At 42.3% G+C, this 17275-nt stretch overlaps 1 protein-coding gene across 1 annotated transcript in view; it reads left to right on the top strand.

Moving 5' to 3' along the window:
- The window catches only part of GABRB3 (gamma-aminobutyric acid type A receptor subunit beta3), a 161454-nt gene that overhangs the window by 73208 nt on the left and 70971 nt on the right, over positions 1–17275 (top strand). The gene's annotated exons all lie outside the window — the stretch shown is intronic.

Here is a 17275-nt window from a genome sequence, read left to right as displayed (position 1 = left end):
ACCACCTGTCTGGACTAGAGACTATGTTTTGTAGTATCTACAGTGTTTTCAGTGTAATATTTCTGCCAGCAGTATACTGTCTTGTTTCATATTTGTTCCTGTGGTTAGAACAACAATGTTTATTTTAATTGGGAGAGTTTCTTAAGAGAGGAGGGAATGTGGTGTTTAGATGCTGGTTGTAATTATTTGAACTGGGAGCACTGACTGTTGGGAGTCTGAAAGGACAGGAAACAGGAAGGAGGTGGGGTGGAAGTTGAGGAGGCAGAGTGAAAGCTACCGAGGGTGCAGCAGCAGTTTGGTAAAGAGGTTTCCACTTTAAAAATAAAGTCCTGTTGCAGTTTGTTAGTAGCTTGCCTGGTTACTGCAACAGTAGGGTATGGTATGAAGGAGGTGATGCCAGAAGCAGGTGATTTAGTTAATTACCCTGGCTGCTGGTGGCTAGTAGGCAGTGGGTGGAGATGGGGGATGTGAAATTCCTTGAGTACTTGGCAAACCTCCTTGACAGTAGACTTCAAAATATAAGCTAATCTCCAAAATGAAGACAGACTGATACTCCACTGTAACATGGGTATAACTCCATTGTCTTCTGTAGATTTACACTCACATCACAGTATCTGTATGTGTAGAGGCTTGTAGGGGCTTTGTGCTTGGAGAGAAGCTGAGCCCTGATTAGGGGGCGGGGCTTCACTGACTAGGGGTCCTATAAAGGTAGCAGCCAGTCGTGCAGCGGCACAGGAGCTAGCAAACAGAGCTGTAAACAGGGGAGTTTGTCTTGTGGTGCTTGTGTGGGGTTTGGTTTTGCTGTGGGTGGTGGTGTTTTGGTGTGGTTTGTGTTTCCCAGATTAACAGGATTTAGGTGGGAAGGCTATGACAGATTCAGAGGTGGCAGTGGGAGTGACCCATGTAGCAGATGACACAATGAAGATGACTGGATGTGGAAGCTGTGGTATGTACATGATCCTGGAGGGGGCACCTGGTAAGAGTTTTGTCTGCATGAAATGCCGTCTGATAGAGCTGATGGAGGAAAAGATCCGAGGTTTGGAGATGCAGGTGGAAAGTCTGGTAGAGTTTAGGAAGGGGTTTGAGCAGATTATGGAGCAAAGACATGAGGTATCTGAAGGGAAAAGCTCAGACTTGCAGATGGAAGCAGGACTAGGGAATTCTGAGGGGAGACTGGGTGAGGAAAATGGTCAGTGGAAGCATGTGACTAAAAGAACTAGGCAGAGGAAAAGACGGGCTAGTGAAGGAGAAATAGAGCTTCAGAATAGGTTTGCAGAGTTGGAAAATGAAGAAGGGGCTCAGCAGGTAGTCACTGAAGGTGACAGGGCAAGGAAGAAGAGAAGAGCGGTTAGTCCTATAGGAAAAGGGGAAGAGTTAATGGAGATTACACCAAATATGAGCCCCAGGAGGATACAGGATGGGTTAAAAAGGATTACAAGGGAGAATGGGAATGGAAAGAACTTGCAGCTAGAGGGAACAGGGGATAGACTGGAGAATAGCACCGTCACTAGGAAAAGGCAGGTCTATGTGATTGGGGACTCTTTACTGAGAAGAATAGATAGGCCTGTAACCAGAGCTGATCCAGAAAATAGGAGGGTGTGCTGTCTTCCAGGTGCTAAGATACGGGATGTAGACCTGAGGTTGAAAAGGATTCTAAAGGGAGCGGGAAAGAATCCCCTAATTATCCTTCATGTGGGAACAAATGATACGGCTAGATTCTCGCTGGAAAGTATTAAGGGAGACTATGCTAGGCTGGGGAGGACGCTTAAGGAAATTGAGGCTCAGGTGATCTTTAGTGGGATTCTGCCTGTTCCTAGAGAAGGGCAACAAAGGTGTGACAAGATTATGACTATGACTATCAATAGATGGCTTAGGCAGTGGTGCTATAAGGAGGGCTTTGGGATGTATGGCCATTGGGAGGCATTCATGGATAGAGGACAGTTCTCTCGGGATGGACTTCATCTGAGTAGGGAAGGAAATAGACTTTTAGGATGGAGGCTGGCACAACTGATTAAGAGAGCTTTAAACTAGGAATTTGGGGGAGATGGTTGGGAGATGTCCAGGTAATCTCCACGCCAGAATTTAACTTAGAGTGGAAAGAAAATGAAGTAAGAGTGGATACAGCTGTAGGTAGGAGGAAGGGCAGTGTAGATACAAGTCTAATAGGTTATACTGGTAGTAAAATAACCATGCCTAATAGGGTACAGAATGTGAGTGAGGCCAAACAGCAAAAATTAAGATGTTTGTACACTAATGCAAGGAGCCTAGGTAACAAAATGGAGGAACTAGAGTTACTGGTGCAGGAAGTGAAACCAGATATTATAGGTATAACAGAGACCTGGTGGAATAGTAGTCATGACTGGGCTACAGGTATTGAAGGGTATGTGCTGTTTAGGAAAGACCGAAATAAAGGTAAAGGTGGTGGAGTAGCACTGTATATCAATGATGAGATAGAATGTAAAGAAATAAGAAGCGATGAAATGGATATGACTGAGTCTGTCTGGGCAACAATTAAATTGGGGAAGAAAACTATTAGAGCCTCCCCTGGGATAGTGCTTGGGGTGTGCTATAGACCGCCGGGATCTAATTTGGATATGGATAGAGCCCTTTTTAATGTTTTTAATAAAGTAAATACTAATGGAAACTGTGTGATCATGGGAGACTTTAACTTCCCAGATATAGACTGGAGGACGAGTGCTAGTAATAATAATAGGGCTCAGATTTTCCTAGATGCGATAGCTGATGGATTCCTTCAGCAAGTAGTTGCTGAACCGACTAGAGGGGATGCCATTTTAGATTTGGTCTTGGTGAGTAATGAGGACCTCATAGAGGAAATGGTTGTAGGGGATAATCTTGGCTCAAGTGATCATGAGCTAATTCAGTTCAAACTGAATGGAAGGATTAACAAAAACAAATCTGCAACTAGGGTTTTTGATTTCAAAAGGGCTGACTTTCAAAAATTAAGGAAATTAGTTAGGGAAGTGGATTGGACTGAAGAATTTATGGGTTTAAAGGTAGAGGAGGCCTGGGATTATTTTAAATTAAAGCTGCAGAAGCTATCGGAAGCCTGCATCCCAAGAAAGGGGAAAAAATTCATAGGCAGGAGTTGTAGACCAAGCTGGATGAGCAAGCATCTTAGAGAGGTAATTAAGAAAAAGCAGAAAGCATATAGGGAGTGGAAGAAGGGAGGGATCAGTAAGGAAAGCTACCTTATTGAGGTCAGAATATGTAGGGATAAAGTGAGACAGGCTAAAAGTCAAGTAGAGTTGGACCTTGCAAAGGGAATTAAAACCAATAGTAAAAGGTTCTATAGTCATATAAATAGGAAGAAAACAAAGAAAGAAGAAGTGGGACCGCTAAAAACTGAGGATGGAGTGGAGGTCAAGGATAATCTAGGCATGGCCCAATATCTAAACAAATACTTTGCCTCAGTCTTTAATAAGACTAAAGAGGATCTTAGGGATAATGGTAGCATGATAAATGGGAATGAGGATATGGAGGTAGACATCACCATATCGGAGGTAGAAGCGAAACTCAAACAGCTTAATGGGACTAAATCGGGGGGCCCAGATAATCTTCATCCAAGAATATTAAAAGAATTGGCACAAGAAATTGCAAGCCCATTAGCAAGAATTTTTAATGAATCTGTAAACTCAGGGGTTGTACCGTATGATTGGAGAATTGCTAACATAGTTCCTATTTTTAAGAAAGGGAAAAAAAGTGATCCAAGTAATTATAGGCCTGTTAGTTTGACATCTGTAGTATGCAAGGTCTTGGAAAAAAATTTTGAAGGAGAAGGTAATTAAGGACATTGAAGTCAATGGTAAATGGGACAAAATACAACATGGTTTTACAAAAGGTAGATCGTGCCAAACCAACCTGATCTCCTTTTTTGAGAGAGTAACAGATTTTTTAGATAAAGGAAACGCAGTGGATCTAATTTACTTAGATTTTAGTAAGGCGTTTGATACTGTGCCACATGGGGAATTATTAGTTAAATTGGATAAGATGGGCATCAATAGGAAAATTGAAAGGTGGATAGGGAATTGGTTAAAGGGGAGACTACAACGGGTCCTACTGAAAGGTGAACTGTCAAGTTGGAGGGAGGTTACCAGTGGAGTTCCTCAAGGATCAGTTTTGGGACCAATCTTATTTAATCTTTTTATTACTGACCTGGGCACAAAAAGTGGGAGTGTGCTAATAAAGTTTGCAGATGATACAAAGCTGGGAGGTATTGCTAATTTAGAGAAGGACAGGGATACCCTACAGGAGGATCTGGATGACCTTGTAAACTGGAGTAATAGGAATAGGATGAAATTTAATAGTGAGAAGTGTAAGGTCATGCATTTAGGGATTAATAACAAGAATTTTAGTTATTAGCTAGGGACGCATCAACTAGAAGTAACGGAGGAGGAAAAGGACCTTGGAGTATTGGTTGATCATAGGATGACTATGAGCTGCCAATGTGATATGGCTGTGAAAAAAGCTAATGTCGTCTTGGGATGCATCAGGAGAGGTATTTCCAGTAGGGATAAGGAGGTTTTAGTACCGTTATATAAGGCACTGGTGAGACCTCACCTGGAATACTGTGTGCAGTTCTGGTCTCCCATGTTTAAGAAGGATGAATTCAAACTGGAACAGGTACAGAGAAGGGCTACTAGGATGATCCGAGGAATGGAAAACTTGTCTTATGAAAGGAGACTCAGGGAGCTTGGCTTGTTTAGCCTAACTAAAAGAAGGTTGAGGGGAGATATGATTGCTCTCTATAAATATATCAGAGGGATAAATACTAGAGAGGGAGAGGAATTATTTAAACTCAGTACCAATGTGGACACAAGAACAAATGGATATAAACTGGCCACTAGGAAATTTAGATTAGAAATTAGACGAAGGTTTCTAACCATCAGAGGAGTGAAGTTTTGGAATAGCCTTCCGAGGGAAGTAGTGGGGGCAAAAGATCTATCTTGCTTTAAGATTAAACTCGATAAGTTTATGGAGGAGATGGTATAATGGGATAACATGGTTTTGGTAATTAAATATTCATGGTAAATAGGCCCAATGGCCTGTGATGGGTTTTTAGATGGGGTAAGATCCAAGTTACCCGGGAAAGAATTTTCTGTAGTATCTGGCTGATGAATCTTGCCCATATGCTCAGGGTTTAGCTGATCGCCATATTTGGGGTCGGGAAGGAATTTTCCTCCAGGGCAGATTGGAAGGCCCTGGAGGTTTTTCGCCTTCCTCTGTAGCATGGGGCACGGGTCACTTGCTGGAGGATTCTCTGCTCCTTGAGGTCTTCAAACTACAATTTGAGGACTTCAATAGCACAGATATAGGTGTGAGGTCTTTTTTAGGAGTGGTGGGTGAAATTCTGTGGCCTGCATTGTGCAGGAGGTCAGACTAGATGATCATAATGGTCCCTTCTGACCTAAATATCTATGAATCTATGAATCTTAATCAGTGTAACCAAATAATGAATCAGTCATTAATAAGTCATTTCACATCCTTTAAAAATCTTCCAGAGCCCATCTGACTCTTCTGACTGTCCTAATTGGCAGTGAATAATGTCACAAAAATGCCTTTCTCCATCTCCTAATGGGTATGTGAGCTATAACTCACTAATATTTTCAAATAAACCTAATTTGAAATTTCTAGGACAAACAATTTTTTGAGATACAATATGGGAAAAGTGTTAGATGAATCTTCAAAAATTAAGACCTATTTATTTCTGAGTCTTGTATCTCAAAGCTAACTTACTGAATCACCTTAAGTTTGGACAAAAATATTGTCCACTGACAAAGAATGTATGCAATATAGGTGGGTGGAAGGGTCGAGTGGGCGGCAAAATTAGTTTTATAATGGAACGCAAACATCAAAGGCAACTGTGAAGAGGTTACTCTTATGTGTGTGTGTGTGTCTCTCTCTCTCCCCTTCTCCCCCCTATACCTTTTGTTCTCTAGCAGTATGTTTAAAAGATCATTTAAATTCATTGTATTCATGGTTTCTGAGAGGCTTATGATACAAGTTCATAATAACAAATCTCAGCTACCATATTATGTTAAAAATATTACACTGAAATGTTGTGTCTCTAATGGTACAAGGAAAATTAACCCAAATAGATAGCATGTTTCCCCTAAAAAAGCAGATTAAAAATACCAAGCTGGTAAAGCAGTTCTGTTGTGTAATTGCCTTCAGCAACAGGATTCTTAGTACCACTGCATTTTCCATCACTAATGGGAGGCAACATGACAGTATTACTGTGTAAAATTATTACATTTAATTGCAATGGCTTTACTTTGCCTTTCTTTAACTGGAAAATGTTCATGACTAAAAATAGAACCATTCCTTTCTGGTGCAGATATAACATCTGTAGAAAGTTAACAGGTTGTATACTGCTCAGCATTCAGAGGAACATAGGAGTTCACATTTGGAAGGTTCTGACTTGTCAGAACGATATTGTTTTTTTTTCTCTCTGCCTCTTCGTCCTCACCCCCTTTTCCCTTTTATTTTTAACTAACTGCTATTGACAGATGACATTTTCTCCTGTTCAGAAAGGTGTGGTGTGGACCTCATTCAAGTTAAATTCATAGACAGGTAAAATTAGATGACTACTTATTTACCATTTTGCATGCATCTCTCTCTACTGAATAGAGGACAACTCAGCCCCTACAAAGAGCAGAGACAGATAAAAAAAGCAGTGCCCTATTTCCATTCCTATGCATATAACTAGGTAGGAGGAGATACCTTGTCAGTTCACCCCTTCCCACGCTTGTCAAGTTGACTTACTGTGCCTCCATCCACTCCTTGGTGCTGAGCTGCTTTTCTCTGCATAACTCAAACAGGTGACTTTTTTCAGCTGTTCATAACTCATTTCCCCCCTCTCTTTTCACTAGTCTTTTCCCGAAATGACGGAGACTTTTCTCTGAGCTTTTGCCTTCTATAGTACTTGCTTTCAGTGCTGTTGGCACTTATGTCAATTCAAACTGTCATATATCCCACACATGCTAACAACATTTATGTCATCGTTTCAGGGTAATCACACCTGTATTCCCTCTCCGTGGTCCCCCAAGAGCACCCACTTAAAGGTTTCCAACTCCCAGTTACCATCTCTTTTGGGTGGAGACCTGCATCTCATTCCCTTCTGATTAGTGTTTTTAAGGCTGTACAGCTCCCTGATCTACACTGCAATATCTCCAGCAAGCCAGTCTTCCTAAAAAGCCAACACTTGCATTTTGCTTTCTCCCAGGGCTTTAACCAGTGTATTGCCAATAGTTACACGTTATCACACAGTTCTTATAAGTGAGCATATTTTTTTCTTAAGGAACAAGCATTACAGAGAAAACATCAGAAAAACAATATGCAACACATGCAAAAAAGCTTACCATAGATAACCCCTAACTTCAGCATGGGGCTCTGGTAGGTGTCTGTCCTTCAAACCCCACAACTGCTTTTTCCTGTGGTTACAAGTTCATATCAATCGTTAGATGAGTAATCAGAATGAAGGCCCCAAGTCCATTTAAGCTTGGGCTATTTTTCCTGATGTCCTTTCATTGTTCGTTGGTCCCTAGAGAATCCAATTTAAACCAGAATATGCAAGTCTTCCCAGGAGGTAGTGGTACCTCTCTGGAAGTGTTATAACCTGAACAATTTGCCTTAATCATCTGCTACTATTCTCACTTCCTGGAGGAACTGTGGTAACTCTCCCCTCATTGAGTGCATACAATCCCTGTTCCACAATGATACAAAAAACATTCATACACTCAATGCAAGATCGTGTCTCAAAGATATTGTGGGAAGTTGCCTTGTCTGTCACATTGTCAAGCAACTGTACTTATTTAAAAAAATTTCTTATTTGCCTGATTTCTTAATGCCTGATTTTTTTCTTACATGCTGTGGTATGCCAGGAAAAGAATGACTTTTGTCTTTTGATGCAGAATAGCCATGGTAGTACAATGTACAGAAAATAATTCAAAACTCCTCATGGTAGCTTTGTACCCACAGCTGGTGCTCAGAGATAATAAAAATACGAATATTGTCATCTTAGACAGCAAAAGATGACATTTTCTGGAATCAATGTAAATATCACTTAGTTACCCTATTGGCTACTTACTTCTGCAAATTTGTAGGAGTATAAAAAGTCTACTTCTTTAAAAACAAATATATATTTTTTTAAAAAATCAGTGCTTGTGCAAGATGCACTACCAGACTGATAGTCCTGAGGGATGAAGTCTGCTGTTACTCTACCCACCAGGTACAATAATGGGTATCAGCAATCAGTGGCAGTATTAAGAATAAGCAAGGCAGGCAACTGCTTGGGGTGCTAGATTTCAAAGACCAGCAAAATACTCCCTCTGAAAATCAAGCCCACTGTCCCATAATATCTGGCAGTACAAGGTGACAGCTGTGCTCCTGCAACTCAATAGCAGTCCTCTCCTCCCCAGCCCTTGCGCCAAAGATATGTTATTGAATGGTATGTGTTTTCTAAAATTTTTACACAGATATGATACTCTTTCACCACCCAAAGCAGTTTTTCTTTCCCCACATTTCTCCAATTTCTGCAAACTACTCTCCAAACACTGTATACAAATACATGTTCTGCACAGTATCATAGATTTTCAGTTTTATTTTTATAGATATTTCTATGGGTAGTTTTCACATGCTAGGGAATAGTATACTTACTTCAGGCTGAGGGCTCTAGTTGTTTGCAGAGTCCCAGGACTCCTGCAGTGCCAGTGGAACTATGGGAAGGGGTTGCCATAGAAATCTGTCTTCATTGAGTGTCCAAACCACTGGGACTGGCACTATTAGAATGCACACAACCCTACTAGTAAAACTCTATCCATTCCTGGAAGAGGCTATCTCTATGGGTAAAGTGGTAATTTATTCTCTATGCTTTTGTCCTCCCTGCTCAGTTTCCTAACACAGTTGTCATTTAAGCCTCGATTGAACAAAGCATTTAAGCATGTGCTTAAGTTTAAGCATGTGAGTGGTTCAGTTGACTTTGTGATCATTGCATAGGCTTAAAGTTAAGTATGTGCTAAAGTGCTTTGATGAATCATAGAATATCAGGGTTGGAAGGGACCCCAGAAGGTCATCTAGTCCAACCCCCTGCTCGAAGCAGGACCAATTCCCAGTTAAATCATCCCAGCCAGGGCTTTGTCAAGCCTGACCTTAAAAACCTCTAAGGAAGGAGATTCAACCACCTCCCTAGGTAACGCATTCCAGTGTTTCACCACCCACTTAGTGAAAAAGTTTTTCCTAATATCCAATCTAAACCTCCCCCACTGCAACTTGAGACCATTACTCCTCGTTCTGTCATCTGCTACCATTGAGAACAGTCTAGAGCCATCCTCTTTGGAACCCCCTTTCAGGTAGTTGAAAGCAGCTATCAAATCCCCCCTCATTCTTCTCTTCTGCAGGCTAAACAATCCCAGCTCCCTCAGCCTCTCCTCATAACTCATGTGTTCCAGTCCCCTAATCATTTTTGTTGCCCTTCGCTGGACTCTCTCCAATTTATCCACATCCTTCTTGAAGTGTGGGGCCCAAAACTGGACACAGTACTCCAGATGAGGCCTCACCAATGTCGAATAGAGGGGAACGATCACGTCCCTCGATCTGCTCGCTGTGCCCCTACTTATACATCCCAAAATGCCATTGGCCTTCTTGGCAACAAGGGCACACTGCTGACTCATATCTAGCTTCTCGTCCACTGTCACCCCTAGGTCCTTTTCCGCAGAACTGCTGCCTAGCCATTCGGTCCCTAGTCTGTAGCTGTGCATTGGGTTCTTCCGTCCCAAGTGCAGGACCCTGCACTTATCCTTATTGAACCTCATCAGATTTCTTTTGGCCCAATCCTCCAATTTGTCTAGGTCCTTCTGTATCCTATCCCTCCCCTCCAGCGTATCTACCACTCCTCCCAGTTTAGTATCATCCGCAAATTTGCTGAGAGTGCAATCCACACCATCCTCCAGATCATTTATGAAGATATTGAACAAAACCCGCCCCAGGACCGACCCTTGGGGTACTCCACTTGATACCGGCTGCCAACTAGACATGGAGCCATTGATCACTACCCGTTGAGCCCGACAATCTAGCCAGCTTTCTACCCACCTTATAGTGCATTCATCCAGCCCATACTTCCTTAACTTGCTGACAAGAATACTGTGGGAGACCGTGTCAAAAGCTTTGCTAAAGTCAAGAAACAATACATCCACTGCTTTCCCTTCATCTACAGAACCAGTAATCTCATCATAAAAGGCGATTAGATTAGTCAGGCATGACCTTCCCTTGGTGAATCCATGCTGACTGTTCCTGATCACTTTCCTCTCATGCAAGTGCTTCAAGATTGATTCTTTGAGGACCTGCTCCATGATTTTTCCAGGGACTGAGGTGAGGCTGACTGGCCTGTAGTTCCCAGGATCCTCCTTCTTCCCTTTTTTAAAGATTGGCACTACATTAGCCTTTTTCCAGTCATCTGGGACTTCCCCGGTTCGCCACGAGTTTTCAAAGATAATGGCCAATGGCTCTGCAATCACAGCCGCCAATTCCTTCAGCACTCTCGGATGCAACTCGTCCGGCCCCATGGACTTGTGCACATCCAGCTTTTCTAAATAGTCCTTAACCACCTCTATCTCCACAGAGGGCTGGCCATCTCTTCCCCATTTTGTGATGCCCAGCGCAGCAGTCTGGGAGCTGACCTTGTTAGTGAAAACAGAGGCAAAAAAAGCATTGCGTACATTAGCTTTTTCCACATCCTCTGTCACTAGGTTGCCTCCCTCATTCAGTAAGGGGCCCACACATTCCTTGGCTTTCTTCTTGTTGCCAACATACCTGAAGAAACCCTTCTTGTTACTCTTGACATCTCTGGCTAGCTGCAGCTCCAGGTGCGATTTGGCCCTCCTGATATCATTCCTACATGCCCGAGCAATATTTTTATACTCTTCCCTGGTCATATGTCCAACCTTCCACTTCTTGTCAGCTTCTTTTTTATGTTTAAGATCCGCTAGGATTTCACCATTAAGCCAAGCTGGTCGCCTGCCATATTTACTATTCTTTCGACTCATCGGGATGGTTTGTCCCTGTAACCTCAACAGGGATTCCTTGAAATACAGCCAGCTCTTCTGGACTCCTTTCCCCTTCAGGTTAGTCCCCCAGGGGATCCTGGCCATCCGTTCCCTGAGGGAGTCGAAGTCTGCTTTCCTGAAGTCCAGGGTCCGTATCCTGCTGCTTACCTTTCTTCCCTGCGTCAGGATCTTGAACTCAACCAACTCATGGTCACTGCCTCCCAGATTCCCATCCACTTTTGCTTCCCCCACTAATTCTACCCGGTTTGTGAGCAGCAGGTCAAGAAAAGCGCCCCCCTAGTTGGCTCCTCTAGCACTTGCGCCAGGAAATTGTCCCCTACGCTTTCCAAAAACTTCCTGGATTGTCTATGCACCGCTGTATTGCTCTCCCAGCAGATATCAGGAAAATTAAAGTCACCCATGAGAATCAGGGCATGCGATCTAGTAGCTTCTGTGAGCTGCCGGAAGAAAGCCTCATCTACCTCATCCCCCTGGTCCGGTGGTCTATAGCAGACTCCCACCACTACATCACTCTTGTTGCACACACTTCTAAACTTAATCCAGAGACACTCAGGTTTTTCTGCAGTTTCGTACCGGAGCTCTGAGCAGTCATACTGCTCCCTTACATACAGTGCTACTCCCCCACCTTTTCTGCCCTGCCTGTCCTTCCTGAACAGTTTATAACCATCCATGACAGTACTCCAGTCATGTGAGTTATCCCACCAAGTCTCTGTTATTCCGATCACGTCATAGTTCCTTGATATCACCAGGACCTCCAGTTCTCCCTGCTTGTTTCCAAGGCTTTGTGCATTTGTATATAAGCACTTGAGATAACCTGTTGATCGCCCCTCATTCCCAGTATGAGGCAGGAGCCCTCCCTTCACAGACATTCCTGCCTGTGCTTCCTCCCGGTATCCCACTTTCCCACTTACCTCAGGGCTTTGGTCTCCTTCCCCCGGTGAACCTAGTTTAAAGCCCTCCTCACTAGGTTAGCCAGCCTGCTGGCAAAGATGCTCTTCTGAGTTGCATCTTCATGAATATGAATTGATTTTAGTCAGTGCATAATATTAAGTATGTGCTTAAGTACTTTGCTTGGGTCTTAATGCTACTTATGATGTGTCCCCTTGTGTACTAGGGAAATTGACTGGTACCACCAAATATTTTGCACAGACCATTTAACACATTTGAAATGGTAGCCATTTTCTGCCACTAATGTAGAAATGACCAACAAGGGCAAGGCTCTGAGCCATTCAGTAGTTTAGGACTATTTCAAAAAACATTTTAGAATCTCCAGAAGGGGGATGCTCATGTGTTGAAGATGTTATATTGATAGGAATGTTCTGGTTGCTCAATGTTTTTTCAGAGTATTCATACAACGTTTTGTTCTGATGCTATTATGCAAATTATACATATAGGCATACCCCTGCACTTTTTATAAGAATTTGTTTTGTTTGGGAAATGTTTGTTCTTTCCACCACATATTAAGCCAACTTGCAAAGTTTAAATTAATTTGTATTATAAATGTTAATCACATAACCATAACATTTTGGTCTTTTTCATAGTTTAAGATATTTGGGAATGCTTTCTTGATTCTCTTGAAACCTCCCTTCTGTACAAACACAGTAAAGATTGTTTTGTTTTGATTTTTTTAAAAATGTACAAGATAGAAGCCTACACAAATATTAGAATCCAGCGAATTTTGTGTGCATATTATGTGCAAACAGTCAAAGAGTCTAAGCGCAGAAGGGACCACTAGATCATCTAGTCCAGGGGTTGGCAACCTTTCAAAGAAGAAGAGCCACTTTTTGTCTTTGACCAAAATAATTTGAGAACTGCATCACACGCAAAGCTACTTGTACACATACACAAAGATAGCAGGTATACAGCAGATGACAAACAAATTCTGTTTCAAACAAAACTTAAATAAACAAAATAGGTGATGGAATAAACTGGCCTCTGGGATGGAGTTTGGTGCAGGAGGGGGCTCCGGGCTGGGGCAAGGGATTAGGAAGTAGGAGGGGGGTGCACGGTCCAGGAGGGAGTTTGGGTGCTGGAGGGGGTGCGGGGTCTGGGAGAGAGTTTGCGTGCAGGAGGGGGCTCCGCACTGAGACAGAAGGGGGTGTGAAGTCTGGGAGGGAGTTTGGGCAGGGGGTTGGGATGCAGGAGGGGGTACGAGGTGCAGGTTCTGGCCAAGAGGCGCTTACCACAGGCAGCTCCCAGTCAGTGGCACAGCAGGGCTCAGGCTGCCTGCCTGCCATGGCCCCACACCACTCCCGGAAGTGGCTGGCTGCTGGCATGTCTCTGCATGCCCCTTTGGGGAGGAGCAGGTCTCTGTGCACTGTCCGTGCCTGCAAGCACCACCCCCGCAGCTCCCATTGGCCGATTCCCAGCCAATGGGAGCTGTGAGGACGGTGCTAGGAGCAGGGGCAGTGCATGGAGCTGCCTCCCCCCAACCAGGGACACACAGAGACGCGCCAACAGCCGGCAGCTTCTGGGAGCAGTGTGGGGCGACGGCAGGCAGGCAGCCTGCAAAGAGCCGCATGTGGCTCCAGAGCCGCAGGTTGCCAACCGTGATCTAGTCTGACCTCCTGTATATCACAGGCCACCAGCATCACCTAGCACCTACACACTAAACCCAATGACTGAAATTAGACTAAAGTGTTACAGCCCACAGGAGACTAGACTGTTATGTGCCATAGGCAGAGAAAAGCAGGGACCAAGTTGCACCAGTCTGCATGCCTTTTTTCCTATGACATTTGGCCCACAGAATTCTGTGAAAGGCAAATCATTATAGATTGGTTAATAAAACTATCTAAAACTGGACAACAAAACAAAGAGTTATGTTTTATCCTCAAAATCTGTGTTTACAAACCTAAGTGATGGAACTTAATATCCTTCTGTATATAGGTGTTCAGTATTGAAATCTGGATCTAGTATGTTTGAATTGCTTTATCTCCCCACTTAGAACCAAATAATTCCCTTCACCATTGTGGGATGGCCAAGCTGTTCTTGTGATATTTCAGCCATCTTGCCTGGTCCTGAACAGAATTGTATTTCATCCACTTCTCCTACTTCTGGATTTGACCTTTTTTGAAGTTACTTGAATCCAGAGGTTTGATTCAGGCCCATCTCCATTGTTAAACAATATATTTGCTCTCATGAGTTTGGTCAACCTGTGGCCCTGCCCTTTATTACATTGTATGTTTCATATATTTATGGCTATGCTTTATTCCATTATTTATTCTTCCTTTCATCTTTAAACTCAGAATGCATCTCTAAGATACACTTCTAAGATCTGTCATCCTCTTCCTGTCCACGCAGATAAAATTATCTTCCAGGCCCTTAGCTCAAATCTCAACTGTTGTAAACTGCTTCCTTTCTGGCCTTCCTAACATTCATATCAATCTTTCCAAAATGTAGCTGTTCACACCATGCCCTTTGCCAATAACTCTGAAGACATCACCCCCCTCTTTGAATCTCTCCATTGGGCCCCCATTTTACCACATCAAGTTCAAACTCCTTGACCTCATCTCTAGGGTCCTTGACATATTTGTATTTTTTGCTGCTTGCCCACTCTTGCGTTTTATCACATCACTCTCCTTCGCGCCACAAAGGGTGCTACCTTCATCTGTCTGTCATCTTCTCACATAAACATCTTCTTCCATGCTGCCTCTTAGCACTGAATTGGTCCATCAGGTGTCTTCATTCTCCTCATTCAGATCTGTTCTCATGAAACACCTCTGCCATGAGGCCTATAAGAGATTGGCAAATTAATGATCTCTAGGTTCAGAGGGAGATGGGGTTATTGACTCAGTCTTTATTATTTCTAATAACAGAAAATGCAAATGTATTTAAATTATATATATTCTTCTCCTACCACCTTTTGTATGTCACTTTCCTTCTTAGACTATTAGGGGCAGATATTGTCTTCATGTCTGTCTAGCACAATGGGGCCCTGATCATAACTAGGATCTTTGGGCACTACTGCAATATAAGTATGAAATAACAAAAAGGGATGTTTATGAATTGATAACCCCAAGTATTATTTGAAGTCAGCTGTGTTATTGCTTTATGCTACTTTGCTTCCCTGGCTTTTTCACATTGCCATTTTAAGCTTGGAACACTCAGACTGTTGGGACTTTAACATCCAGATTCACATGGAAAGTTATTTGCTCTGTTTAGCATTGTGAAATGATGCTTTAAAGAATTTTATGTGCTTCAGTGCTAATTTTACCTTATGACCATATGAAGGTTGCTTTAAAAATGTAAGATGTAATGAGAAAAGTGTGGTCTGATCACAGGACTGGGAGAAACAGGCTCCCTCAGTGGTACAAGAGAAGTTATCCAGCTGTTCTGCCTCAATTTCCCCATCTGGAAAATGAGAATATTTGCCTAACTAATGGGTATTCTGTGGTTAATGTTAGGTAATGTTTGTAAAGGGCTTTGAAAAGAGAGTGCTAATAATAACAGCAATAGTACCTAGCTCTTATATAGCAACTTTCATTCATAGTTCTCGTCTTATCAGTAATTTATATTGATCAGTAAGAGACAGCAGAAACAATATTATGGAGAAATGTTATTGAACTGTGGATCTCACATGAAACCCTTCCAACAATTCTCAGTAGTATTTATGCATAGTCACTTTGTTTAAACAGCCCACGTTTCATGGTTCACGTAATCAAGCCTCAGAGGGCTGTGCTTCTACAGTCTGGATTCACAAGACAGACTTCTCCGAAAAGATCTGGGACTAAGGACTCTAGCAAAAGCCCCACAGTAGAGTGGAGCAAGAAGTCACAATTGTAGCCCATACAAATTATCTTATGCATATTCTGCTGCCCATGTTTCTCAAGAGCATAGCCACTGATCTGCATGTAGGATTTTCAGATACAGACTGATTAAAACTGCGGCAGGCCTTCACTCATTAAGAAGAAGCACTGATACCTAATATAATGATCTGACCAATAGTAACTTCCTTCCAAATAAATGCAGGCAGTCAAAATGCCATGTACTGTGTGTTTATCAACCGTGACTGTTGAGAGCAGGATTCACAGCTGTGAATAGTATCCAAATGGCTATTCATCGTGAGTATATTTACATGTAGTTGATGGAATGTATTGTCTCTAATTTATTTCTGTTTTGAGCTGGATGGATTTCAAAAATAAAGCCTAGCGTCAAGTGGCAATGTAAATTAAGTTCATGCCCCATTTGAACTGGGTAAGTGGGTGGAAAGAGACATGAGAAGCATTACTGGAATTTCATCTCTCTGCTCCAGGCATACCAAGCTTTCCACTCCCATCTGAGCCCCTTAGCCAGCATTCTGGACCCCATTTTATGCTCTCCGTATGTGTACACAAGAGTTGCACCCCATTTCATTGCAGTAGTCATTGAAGAGTTAATGTCAGAGTTTTATGTAAAATGTAGGTATTTACAATATTAGAATACACATTTAAGGGCCAATAAGCATGAGAATGTAACCAAGTTTTGATATACTGTAGAACCCTTAAGGCTTTAGAAACTTAGATTTGCAGTATTGGAATAAATGTAGTTGTCATAAGTTAATGTTACCCTTTCTGTATCTATGTATATAGTCCTGACAATATAAATCATGGATTGCCATATGCTGCTTGCCACACACTGAGACATTAACATTTATCCAAACTGCTTTGGTTCTTCTTTATAAAACAAATTTTGATAACACATCCTGATATTAGGCCCCTGTAGTGGGATTTCAAATTATGATAAAGTATACTTGTCCCCATGCCAGCTGTGTAGTGAGAATGGGATAGGGTTTTAGGATGAACATATTTTTAATATTATATGGAGTGTTGTTGTAGTCATGTTTGTCCCAGGGTATGAGTGAGACAAAGTGGGTTAGGTAATATCTTTTATTGAACCACCTTCTGTTGGTGAAAGAGACACAGAGCTCTGTGTAAAGCTTGAAAGCTTGTCTCTCTCACCAACAGAAGTTGATCCAATAAAAGATATTACCTCACCCATCATTTCTCTCTAATCTTTTAAAATTAGCCTTTTGTTACTTTTTCTACTGTCACAACATGAAGATCAATTTGGGTTCAGGGTTTTGTTTCTGGTACTGGGGTTTTTTTTTGGGGGGGGGGGTTGGTTTATTGTACACCACTAATCAGGAAATTCTTTTATTTGTTTATTAAATAAACAAACATAAAGAATGAAGAATATAAACCCAGCTCATTTAAAAC

Source organism: Lepidochelys kempii, chromosome 1 (genome assembly GCF_965140265.1).
Source record: "Lepidochelys kempii isolate rLepKem1 chromosome 1, rLepKem1.hap2, whole genome shotgun sequence".
NCBI lineage: Eukaryota > Metazoa > Chordata > Testudines > Cheloniidae > Lepidochelys > Lepidochelys kempii.
The sequence above is the reverse complement of the archived record's forward strand: the minus strand, read 5'-3'. Positions and strand labels throughout refer to the sequence as shown.